We start from the raw sequence: 12,818 nt of genomic DNA on the forward strand, positions 1-12,818 counted from the left end.
TATCGTCAAATGCTTCGACAAAACGAAATCTTCAAGAAAAAAAAAAAAAGAAAAAAGAAAAGTAAGCCCACACTGTGGATGGAACCCGGGACCGCTTGCCACTAGGCTACGCTACCGCATCGGGTACACGTTGTAACCGCTGCTTATTTGACGTTGGCAGCGTCCACGAACCAGCCAATCCGGCGTGAGCGCCGTTGCTAGGGGGTGTATCGCCTGCGGGTTAACTTGTGCAGTCGGGACCTGCCACGCCGTGTGCCTCTAAAGACCCCCCCCCCCCCCCCTCCCCCCCGTCAATGCCTTCGCTTCGGTCCCCTTTAACTCCGGGTGACCATTCGATTGATTAAAAAAAAACAGCGCCAAGAGTGCATCGTCACGATGCTCATAATCTAACTACATCTGCTATCACTCACTAAGCGAATCACGAACAATGAAGGATCCGTGATCTGCTCTTATTCCAGCCGGTAATGGCAACCCCGCAAAAAGAAAAGCTGAATGACGATGCAATTTTGTAGCAGTTTGACTGGCTGCATCCAATCGCTGCGTTGGCTGCGGTCGCACTTAAAGCGAAACAACCCGGATTCCCACCGCTCTCCGGAGACCTCAAAAAGCCAAGTTACACAATTCTGCAATATAACTAAATAAAGTAAAAAAAAAAAAAACAGAAAAAGAACCCAGAAGTTTAGACTGTGTTTTTCGGCGTGACGCTTCGCAGGTGCTTGTAGTTCCACAGAAATGCGGTGAATTTACGCGAATAATTCGAGTGCTAGCTGTTTATGACACTCAAGGCTTGTTGGTTCGCTTTCGCTTTGAACACGTGGATGGCGAGCCGTTTTAATCTAGAAAATAAGCCGAGTGAACGAGGAGACCCCGAATGCGCCTCATTTAAGAAATGGGATTTCTGCTGGGTTCCGGGAATGCTAACTGTAGCGATACTTCTCGCTGTGCTGTACTTAGATTTTATTAGCGGAAAACAAACAGCGCAAGGACAAGGAGAGAGTAGAAGGCGGTAGACACACACAGCGCTGACTTACAACTGAGCTTTATTGGCACTGACAACCTGTATAAATATACAATTTGCCCGGCCCAAAAGCCAAGAAAAGAAACACAAGAGGAGGACTACACGTGTTCCTAGAGTCATCTGCAGGCGCCGTTGCTCTCCGATCTGAGTAGAAAAATACACTCCTTTTCCGTCAAGGCAAGGGACGGGGCACTAACACACTCAGAGCCCGATTGTCCAATGGCGCGGGCTTCTATAATCTCACGTGTCAGTTTATCTTTTTGTTTTCTGATGACCGTGCATCGTTCAAAAAACGGAGTACATCCGCAATCGCGGCAATGCACCCCAAGGTGCCCCGACACCACCTGAGACACATTATAACGATGCTCTCTTAAACGCTCATTTTGAAACGCGCTAGCGTTTCAAAATGAATGTGGTCTGGGGGTAAGAGACTTCTTGGAGCTTTTAACCTTTTATCTAAAGTCGACGTTTACAACTTGGAATGGAGAGACTTTCATTCAGAAAAACGGCATATGCATCGGTGCCTGTTTAGCTCCCGTGTTGAGCAACATTTATCTTGCATTTTATGACAGAAGTTTATCTAATAGACTTGAAGGCTCTAGAATAAAAAAGGTTTTTAGGTTTGTAGATGACTACTTAGTGCTTGTTGACTGTGACTCAGACCACTTTGCTGGCGAAATTTCTGAGGTTTTGGCCACTTTTAGTAAATGCTTGGAACCACTGGTTATCACGCACAAATTACCAGTAAACGGTTCTGTAAGGATCTACGAGAGCTCCGCGGGTGGGCCGTTAGCACCAGGGAGATTTGGCTGGGGGAAAAGCGCTGTTGTAAACACTTCCCTTGGCGGGCGACCTCGAGAGACAGGCGTACTTTACGACGCGAGGTTCGGGCGCGCGTTTTCTGCCGAGAGAATCGGAGCGTGCGTTCCGGGCCGGAAAAAGTAAAGTTACACCACCACCGCCACCAGAGCGCAGTGGCTCTGGCCGGCGCTGTTTACACGGCGCGTTTACATCGGTTTAGTCTTTCTCGCCCGAGTGTGGGGGGTCGCGGCAGAACGGCAACGTCAGACCGCCTCTGGCAGAATGAATTGCGGGATGGCTCACTTAGTCGGCGCTATCCACACTGGGGTCGGTTGTCTACTTCGCCTTGCGAGAAATGGTTTTGCTTGCATCCGAACCAGCCCGACCTTTGACCGTGAGATGTACGCAGACCGCGGGTTCCCACCCGGGAATACAAGCAATTCCCACGTGGCGAGAAAGTGAGCCGATTGGTTGGCGGTGGGAAACGCCTGTCTCACAACGCATCGAGGATTCGCCGGTACACTAAAAGGGGACGGACCAACGAGTAACTTGGATTAGAAACTCAGCGAGTGAGTTTAGTTCGTGCTGGGGCTCGAGAGCTGTCGCTCCGTAATCGAGTCAGGTCGTGGGATTCCGAGGGACTTTTGTCCCCGTAATCGGGACGTAATCCCACGAGCCAGCCAACTCCCGAGCTTGGAGAAGCTAACACCCGACCACCTCCTTCCCAACCCCGTACAGGGGAAGTTACCATTTCGCAGTATCGTTTTTCTTTGTATTTTCATTCGTTTCAAAAGTATTAAATTGTTTTGTTTAAAAGTAATTCCCAAAGTCAACTGAATTAGTCGTCGACGGCCAAGGGAAGCAACTTAGTCTCCGGCAAGACCCGCCCAGCTTCCCACAACGAAGCCCGTCACCCCATCCGGACCTGGCAGTCTGGACGGCGCAAGGTGACCAGAGGAACGAAAGAACCCGTACTGGTTCCATAAGATTTTTAGACCTTAGGCTGCAGTGTCTCCCCACACACACCTGCTGGCTTTATGAACCAAGGAGTAATAAACCCCTCCTGTCGTTTTCGTCTGCCCACTCTAAACTGGTGAAAAGGGGAATCATCAACATTTGCTTTAAGAACGCCCTTAATAAATCCTGCTTTCACTTAGTCAAGGATAGCTTTAAGAATCAAGTAGCGAGGCTCACGGCCGCGGGCTACCCGTTGCGCCTCTTAACGGCAGTCGCAGAAACTCTACTAAAGAGAAGACGGATTGAGAATGCTGAACAAGTTAACAGGAAAAACAGAAACATCACAGTACTACCGTACCTACACAAAATATCCCATAATCTGAAAAAAGTGGGACGCCGAGCTGGTGTTCACGTGGTCTTTTCGGCTCCAGACAAGCTATCTATGATGTGCAAAAGAGTGAACTCTCATGTAATAGAGAGACAGGTGTGCGCCAAGAAACACCAAAGCCAGTTTGTTACATGCATTGCGGGTGTTGTCTACTCTATTCCCCTGTCCTGTGGCCGGAGATACATAGAGCAGACAGGACGTTGTCTTAATGAGCGTTTAAGAGAGCATCGTTATAATGTGTCTCAGGTGGTGTCGGGGCACCTTGGGGTGCATTGCCGCGATTGCGGATGTACTCCGTTTTTTGAACGATGCACGGTCATCAGAAAACAAAAAGATAAACTGACACGTGAGATTATAGAAGCCCGCGCCATTGGACAATCGGGCTCTGAGTGTGTTAGTGCCCCGTCACTTGCCTTGACGGAAAAGGAGTGTATTTTTCTACTCAGATCGGAGAGCAACGGCGCCTGCAGATGACTCTAGGAACACGTGTAGTCCTCCTCTTGTGTTTCTTTTCTTGGCTTTTGGGCCGGGCAAATTGTGTATTTATACAGGTTGTCAGTGCCAATAAAGCTCAGTTGTAAGTCAGCGCTGTGTGTGTCTACCGCCTTCTACTCTGTCCTTGTCCTTGCGCTGTTTGTTTTCCGCTAATATGAATGACCAACTAGCCCAATCGTCAACATTACATTTTATTTCTGCCTCCTGGTTTCCTACGTTCTTTTTGGAAGTCCTAATGGCTGGTTTGTTTGCATGGTCTGCGAATCTTCTGACGAGGCAGCTTCGTTAGCAAATAGTAAAACTAATTACTCGAGTGAATGAGTTATTTTTCTTCGTGTTATTTGTTAGACGCAATCCGTGGTTCCGCAATCCGCAATCCGTTTCCAGCCTGAGCGGCGTCGGCGTCGGAGTCGCCGCCGGCGTAACCGGGGGGGGGGGGTCACGTGACCCCCCCCTCGAGGTCGCGTGACCCCCCCCCCCCCCCCGAGGTCACGTGACCCCTCCCTCGAGGTCACGTGACCCCCCCCCCCCCCCGAGATCACGTGACTCCCCCAGGTCACGTGACCCCCCCTCCCCCGAGATCACGTGACCCCCCGGGGTCACGTGTCTACCCGCAGGTGACGTGACCCCCTCAGTACCCTTCCCTACTCCTCCTCAAGAGCTGCGCTCCGATTCGGCGTTAGAGGGATTTGTAAACGGCTTTCATTTTTCTTATTTAGACAAACTGCGGGCTTTGAACAGGCCCCTTCAGGCTGTCCATGTCTGCCAGCGTGTTAGAAGGTAGCCTACGATCATTACAAATGCCCGGGCCTTAAAAGGACACTGAACTAAAAAAAATTATGTTCCTGGATACCAAACGTGTCCAGGAAATAGGATTTACCCTAAAATAGGCTTTTGTCATTGTCAGTTTTGTGTTTTTTGTCTAGTACATTTGTGAATAACTTGACACAATCAAGGTAACTATACCGAAAAAAAAAAGACTATGAATTCTCGGTGTGATGCAAATCCGACCACGTATGGCGTAGGTTATCTTCTAACGAAGTATAGGGTGTTGTTTATCTGGTTTTGTTTACGGTATATCGTTTGGCGTTGACTAGATTATCTTTCTAAAATGCATATAGCCTTTACGCTCAGTGATTTTAGCAGTAAAATATCGGAACAATCTTTGCAAAAATAACATACGGTTACTGAATTGTGAGGGGATCAACGCACCTATCGCCACGCGCGTCGCAGAGCGAGCGCGTACGTGGCCGAATGGTTACCCTGCTTGGCTGTCGCGCTGAAGATCTGGGTTCGATTCCAGGGAGTGGAATGTTCTCTTATTTATCGGTTCTACTTTGCGTTCTCACAAATTTGAAAACTTTCTCGTCTGATTTAGCCACGAATGTTCTACGCGCCGAACGTTCTAGGCCGAATGTTCCAGAACCTCACGCAGGTACAAGAGGTGCTCTGCGTGGCAAGCCGGAGTCAGTCTCGCTCCAGTGTTTGATCCTGCTCTTGCGCCGACTTCAACGCCCGCGCCCCTCAGTCGTCATCTTCTGTTCTTTTTCTGTTTTGGACACAAGTTCGCCCCATTATACGTTCCAGTTTGCTCAATTATTCTTTATTTTGTTACCGCGTCATTCGTGACAATATGTCAGTTTCAAGGAAAGTTTGTCTTATGAAACTCTGAGTGGGGTATTTGGGAGTCGCCAACGTATCTTGCTCAGCGTGATGTCAACGGCTGTGTACGCTGTAAAGCTTACTCCTTTCTCTCGTCCAGTTTAACTCAACTCAAGTGCCCGGTGCTTCGAGGAGTACCAAACAAAACTACGTTAAAGAATTGCCGCCCTCCATCTGACTTGCGCAGAGTTCACGTAAAATGAAGCAACCTATCCTCAAACAGTAGTCACTTGGTTTGGATGGAATTCCACTTTTATATCGATATCTGGACACACTTTCTGACACATGGGGCGCGAGAAAGAAAGAGAAAGCTCCCCGCTGTTTCGAAATTCTGTAACCACAGCCTCCAAAAGAATGTTTGTTTTATTTAGTCCCTGGTTCCTTCGGGGCACATTTAGTTCGTTGTCGCAGTGGTAGGGTGTTTTGTTAGTGTCTTTGGATAGGGCAAAAAAATACCAAGCTTATAACGCACTTACTTGCGTAAGAGCGCTGATATGTTTGTAAGCATCAGTTCGCACTCTAGACTGTTTGTATAAGAGGGATGAAGGGGCTTGAGAAAGCCGGAGTAAATAACGAACAGCGCGCTTTTCCTTCTGAAAGTTTTCGTCACTACGTAAAGAGCACTTCTTCACCCTAGCAATACTCCTATATAGCGGAAAGCACATAAGTCGCATTTAGCCAGCGGCTTTGTGTGGCGACTCATCAAATAGCCAGTCTTTGCAATTAAGCTTATGGTTAATTGCAAATATTACAAAGTTCCATTACCGGTACGTAAATATCTGACCAGTACGTGATTACCTAATATATGCTAGACAAAGTAATAACTATGACTGCACACTGCAAACTTCAAATGAAACGCTTCTGCGCCTGAACGGAGCATACCCCGTCGTACAGGGGTTCCATGGAATAGTTCGCTTTACAAGAAAAAACTAAAGATGACGGCTTATTCCTAGAAGTTCAAAGGGAGGCCGGGCACGCGAAAAGCGCTCTCAGAACTATTGTTTTGAAGGTGGGTTCTACGTTACCCAGAGAGTTGCACAAATAAACAGCGCCCAAAGAGCTTTTGTCGCTCTGCAAAGAACCCTGCCCCGCTTATAATCCCTAAAAATACAATTATATGCATTTTCGTCTTTAGTCTCATTACTTGACGCTTCATCGCATTGTCCTTTCGACCAAACAAGACCCTTAAAGGGATACTACAGCGAAATTTCGGCGCTCATTTTTTGGCCTATATGTGTTCAAAAAAGCACCATCAAATCGAACATACCAATATCTTGTTAAAAAAGTCACGAAAAAGAATTTTAAAACAAATTAGACGATTAGCAAAGAGCACCTGGTGGATGTCGCTAACGCCTCACTTGTAATGCCCGCCTAGGAACCTTGGCAGCTAGTGACGGAGGTTGTCTCGCCTCCGGCCACGACGAGAGAAGAGGGGCAGGAGGAACTCCCCTCTTCCCGAGAATGCCTTTTGTGTGTCGCAGAAGTCGCTATTGTCCCCCTACAAGATTGTAGAAGATTAACCCGTCACTCAAAATTTTTACAAAACCAGCCGCTTCGGTGGCTGGAACGACTAGGCCATCCTCTCGACGTCAGCCTCGCCGTAGCTTTGCTCGTCTTGAGACGACCTACGTCACGATTGCGTTGGATGTCACGTGGTCTCCGCTGGGCCTTCTCCGAGCGCTTGCCAGAGTGGGCCGTTTATAACGAAAAATACAGCCACCAGGCTTAAAATACAAACGTGCGATTGTCATTTACGGATATTGTGGATCATATTCAACCTATTTTTGAACACGACGGGAATATTTCAAATTTCGTTGAAGTATCCCTTTAAGCAGCAGGTCGACATCTGGACCAAGCTAGGCAAATCATCACGGTCCAAGGACGCCGATCATGGGTAAATGCGTTAGAACTTGTTTGGGTAGTCACCAGTGAAGAAATGAACCTTGGTCGGCTGGCCAAGCCGGAACGAGCTCAGCCCAAGCTTGGTAATAGTTAGGTAGCCTAGCATATTCCAAGTTAGGTTTGAGCATGCCGTTTTATCGTTGCCTGCCTGACGTCTTTGCCATATCTTTCTACTTGCTGCTCATGCAAAGACCTCAAAAATATGGTGAACGCTGCGCATGTCGAACGAACGTAGTATTGTTGAATCCGATTGAACAAGATATGTTTTGCAATGTGTCAAACTGGCCAATTCATGGAGACCAATTAGCCACCTTTTGTAATGTTAAGTTGTGTGTCGAACCTACATGTCGTTTCCACCAAGAAACCTTCATGTGTCTCATTTTAAAGAGCATTAAAAAAAGCGAGCCTTGTTTAAAAAATGAGTCCTATGTGACTAAGAGCACTAACGTGTAGTTCGCTAATAAGTAGTCACGTGGCACTTTTTTAATCACGCGCGCTTTTTTTTTAGGTTAAAAATAGGACGCACAAAGGCTACATTGATGCAAACAACATAATAGATGTGTCTAGCCATGCTCTACATGCTTTTCATAGGAGCGTTTTCACACAAATCGATATTTTAAAAGAAAGCTAATTAATCTGCATTAATTATCCAGCAGCACAGGACAAAATACCTTGACTTGCTCATCAGGACTGTGAATAAAACTACACTGTTTTGACAAATGCCACATGTCCCTGCTTTTCTAAGTCTTGGCACAAGTTTGCTGAAACACCCTCTATATTCCACTCCAGGATAACTTTGCGAACGTTAAAAGCTACAATCCCACTGCGCCAATCAGGGCAAGACATAGAGCAATGCACTGAACTCGTTCAATGGAAAGCTGAAAAGTGCTTTGCCCCGCCGCTTGAGCTAACTCACACAGAGGCTGTAGATTTTAATATTTACCATGTCACGCTGAAATAAAATTAACTCAAAGTGATTCAGTGAACATTGAACACGCATAGATTTTAAAGCATTTCAATGCATTCATTTGAATCCGCATGGATTAAAATGAAGCTTGCTCGCACATAAGGAAGGCATCTTGCCCGTAAAGAGGGGCTCTTCTTTTCTTTCTCTCAAGACATATGTCACTTCTGCTGATGACCAAGTAGAACAATGATAAAAAATTACTGCATATATTTAATTAAATAAAAAAAAAATGTGTTTAAAAATTAATTGCCCCGGGTGCTTTCCGATTGGCCTTTTTCCACTCGTACTGTACCCACTGGCTCAACGGCAACTGCAATGAAAGGGTGAACAACTTGTCAGCAAAACTAGGTAGAGAAACAATAGGGTCGATGCCTCTCCGTAAGAAACATGAATATCCTGGAACACGCTTTTCGGTAACACGAGAAAGCAGCACAGGAGGATCGCAGACATAAAAAGAAACCGTAATACACGTATGCACATCTATCATAGACTACATATATATATATATATATATATATATATATATATATATATATATATATATATACATATTTATATAGGGTGTCCCAAGTCGCGAGGCTCCATCTAAAATGAACCGTAATAATCGACTCCTGCCCTCAGCAATCTAAACTTTTCGTCAAATGTGTATTTCACAGGTCGGTTTTTTCTTGTAAAATTACAAAGCGTAGCTTTCTACTTCTAGAAAAATAGGGCCAAGAAGGTTGCCAGGCTCAACGGCGGCTGCGAAGCAGACGACCGAGTCCAGTTCCGGGGTGCGTTTGGCGCACGTATTGATAGATGGCGTCCGGAGCAGCGTCTGAAGGTGTAGCCGACCAGCAAAAGAAAACAGCCTCGACACGCAGATGAAATCCGTTGTCAGCAAAAGCGCCATCGCGATGCAAACGCGTTTTTATTTTTGTTGAAGTTTCGTATTTATTATACGCACTTATTTTTTAACCAAATGTACATTACAAGAAGATTGTGGGTATTGAAATAAACCAAGGTGTCGCGAGCAGTCCCGTTAAGGAGGTAGTGTCATCTATCAATATGAGCGCCAAACACGCACCGCTACTCGAACTGGTCAACTGAGTCGCCGCCCTCCGTTGAGCCTGGCAAGTTTCTTGGCCCTATTTTTTACAGAAAGAGAGCTATGCTTCGTAATTTTACAAGAAACAAAACAACTTCTCAAATACACCACTCACAAAAAAATTAAGATTGTTGCTTTCAGACGTCGATTTTTACGGTTCATTTGGAATCCAGCCTGGTGACTTCTGGCACCATATATATATATATATATATATATATATATATACAGGGTGTTTCAGAGAACGCAGGCCAAATCGCTCCTGCGAAAACTACTCATCGCAACGAAAAAATGCTTGTGGCGTTTTGGTCGTGGGCCAGGGGCCCATTCAGGAAAAGTATTAAAGTCCGGGATAATTAAGTTGTTAATTATTCTGGCGCACTTCACTTTTTTAATATTGTGTTTAAGGACACGGTTTCCATTAGCGAATTCCTCAGCATCATCGGAAAACACTATATAAACAAATTGCAGAACGATATAAGGCACGTGAAGCATCTTACGGCTTTCTCAAAAACCGTACAAAATCGACGGGTTTTCAAGTTTCGGTTTGCTATCGGAGCGCATCTCAGCCTCGGCGGCACCGTGCCCCGTGGAGAGATAGTGCAACCAACGACTGCTGCGCTGTCATCGCGCGACGCAGCAGAGGCAGCGTCGCGCGGTGACAGCACTATTTAAATTAGTGCTGTCAATTAACTAGATTTTCACTAATTAAAAAGTTGATTAACAAACTGAACTTTAACTAGCCTACTGATAGTTGCGACTACCTCCCTGTACTATGTCCCGCTGGCCGTATAATTCACCTGGACAAACCGCTTAAGTGTAACTTTCACGGCTTTTTTTGAACAAATGTGTTAAGCTTAAAAAAACAACACCCTGTATATATATATATATATATCAGGGTGTCGAACCGGAACCGAACCGAACCGAAAACCGGAACCGAACCGGTATTTTTTCCGGAACTGAACCCGAACCCGAACCGTTATATTGTTATCGCGATGAACTTGAACCGGAACTGAACCGGAAAAAAATAACGGTTACCGGCTCATGTCAAAACGGTTCGGCCACGCGCTGTTGACAATGAATGTGCTATCAATGCCATTTGTTTTTTAAGTGCCGTCAACTGACACACACCTCGCTTACATATTTTTCTTCTCCACTCAGTCTTAGGAATATAAACGGTGCATCCATGAATATTGACAAACGCTGCATCCATGATTCTTGACACAGGAACCAGTATTGCGCTGGTCGCGGCTTGCACGGAAGAAAAAGAATTGAAAGGCTGTGCAAAAAAAAAAAATTGCGTCACGGGATTTCATTTTCCTACAATCTCGTAAATCCTAAATGCTGCTGTGTGCTCATTTCATAACACGTTTCTAGAACGCGCGAGTTCTTGAAGCTTGCTTCCATCGGAATGAGAAATGAAAAGGCTGTGGAGTTTGATAATAATGCATCCGGTTTCGTATAGGCACTTAGAAGCTAACATATTTGTGAGACAGCGAACTCTTCTATTTTAATATTTATCCTATTACGTCCTTCTGGCGTTGCGTTCGGTGAAGTGTTTTTCATATGCCGTATCTTGTTTAATGAAAACTTCTTTAAGGGTCTAATTTGAGTTACCGAAGGCTAGTTCAAATAAAGAAAGCTGTATTTTCTCCCCACTGTTCCTTCAACTGCTTACACACCGAGGTGGCGGGATAGTAAGCGAGTTCTACTTGTAAGTGGGTTTGTAAGGAGGTCGCGGATTTTACCGCTACTGCGTCGGGCCCAATTAGATGAAGTCCGAATGCGTAAACGTCGGTGAGGTAACCTTTGAGTGCACATAAAGAAACCATTCCTGGTAGAAATCCCTGAGCCTTACACTACGATGTATACCGTTTCGTATGTGCTGATTACAGATGTTTTATTTGTAATTTATTTTGATGTTACAATTTGTCATTTATAATTTCCGAACCGGTTCGCGAACCGGTTCAGCGCACCGAACCGGTTCGCGAACCGGTTCGCGGATCGAATAAATCGAACCGGAACGGAACCGGAACAAAATAAATTTACCTGAACCTGAACCGTAACCGAACCCGTATTTTTTTCGGTTCGACAGACTGATATATATATATATATATATATATATATATATATATATATATATATATACATTAAAGGTGTGATCAAAAAGTTACAAGACTGATTTTGTAGCCAAAAAGAGAGGGCAGCACAGTGATGCCCGCGCAGGAATCGAAGGAAGGAACCTTCGTGTTTCTTTATACCAAGGGCGTCGCTCTGTGGACATTTGGAACTCCACTATATGAGTTTTTGTGACCCCGTGCATGGGCACAATGGCGATTTCACCATAGACTGCAAACCAGAACCAGAGCGAACATTAATTTTATGTTAAACTTGGCAAATATAAAACAGAAACCTTTGAAATGATTCAGCAGGATCGGGTCAAAAAGCGGTGAATTTTGTGAAATGTTTTAACGGTCACTCGCGCTTCAGGAACGGCGCAATATCCCTGGAAGACGTCGAGCAGTAGGGCGTCCTTATCCGACCTCTCCTTGACTACAGTGACGCTATGCCAATCTTGAGGCGCGAGTGCCACTCAAAACACCTCGCACACCTCTCTGCTTTTTGACATAAGGCTTCTAAATCATTTCAGAGGTCTCTGTTTCAGATTTGCCGAGTTTGACGTAAAATTGATGTCCGCTCTCACTTTCGTTTGCAGTCTATGGAGAGATCGCCATTATGGTTTGCATGTGGTCAAACAAAACTCGCGTAGTGCAGCTCCGAAGGTTGACAAAGCGACGCCCTTTGGTATAACGAGACACGAATATCCCTTTCTTCAACTGCTGCGAGCGCATCACTCTGCTGCCTTCCCTTTCTTAACCTGCGAAATCAGTCCCGGAACGTTTTGATCCCACCTCGTATATATATATAATAAAAGCTCCCTATACCGAAAATTGGGACCGGGCCTATGCAGTGCCATTAAGGGGGCTGTCCCGCGTGATATTTGTTTGCTTTTTTTGGGCCGTTTGTGCTGCAGAGTAAAGTTTGTCACGCCACACTTTAGCTAGCTTGTTTCTGCCTCAGAGTAGGGTGTATGAAGTTGTTATTTTCTATTAACGGAGGAACAACGCGATGTTCCCCGGCAAATGATGTTTGACGTAAAAACAAGGAGGCATCTTCATAAATATTTCTGTTTGTCTTTTAAGTCCTTTCACCAAAATATTTATCATCCTACGCAGAGAGAGAGAAGGAAAGAAAGGAAACGTCAGCTATCCTAATGACTTTTGGCGAGACGGATACCACATTTTAAGATTTTTTAACTTTTTATTATGCAAACCTTGTTTCGCGTAACATTTCTTACCTTCAGACTAGCTGGAACTCCAGGGTGGGTTCTACAGCAACCAAAACATGTCGCGCGATAACTCACAGAGGAATGTTTTTTTAAGCTCTAACAACTCTCTGGTTCATATGAATGGCGGGCTGTAGCACTACATTAAAATATGCCACCAAAAATAGCTAAAACGTCAGTTTGAAAATTTAGATAGGT

Source organism: Ixodes scapularis, unplaced genomic scaffold (assembly GCF_016920785.2).
Source record: "Ixodes scapularis isolate PalLabHiFi unplaced genomic scaffold, ASM1692078v2 PGA_scaffold1__304_contigs__length_218370807, whole genome shotgun sequence".
NCBI lineage: Eukaryota > Metazoa > Arthropoda > Arachnida > Ixodida > Ixodidae > Ixodes > Ixodes scapularis.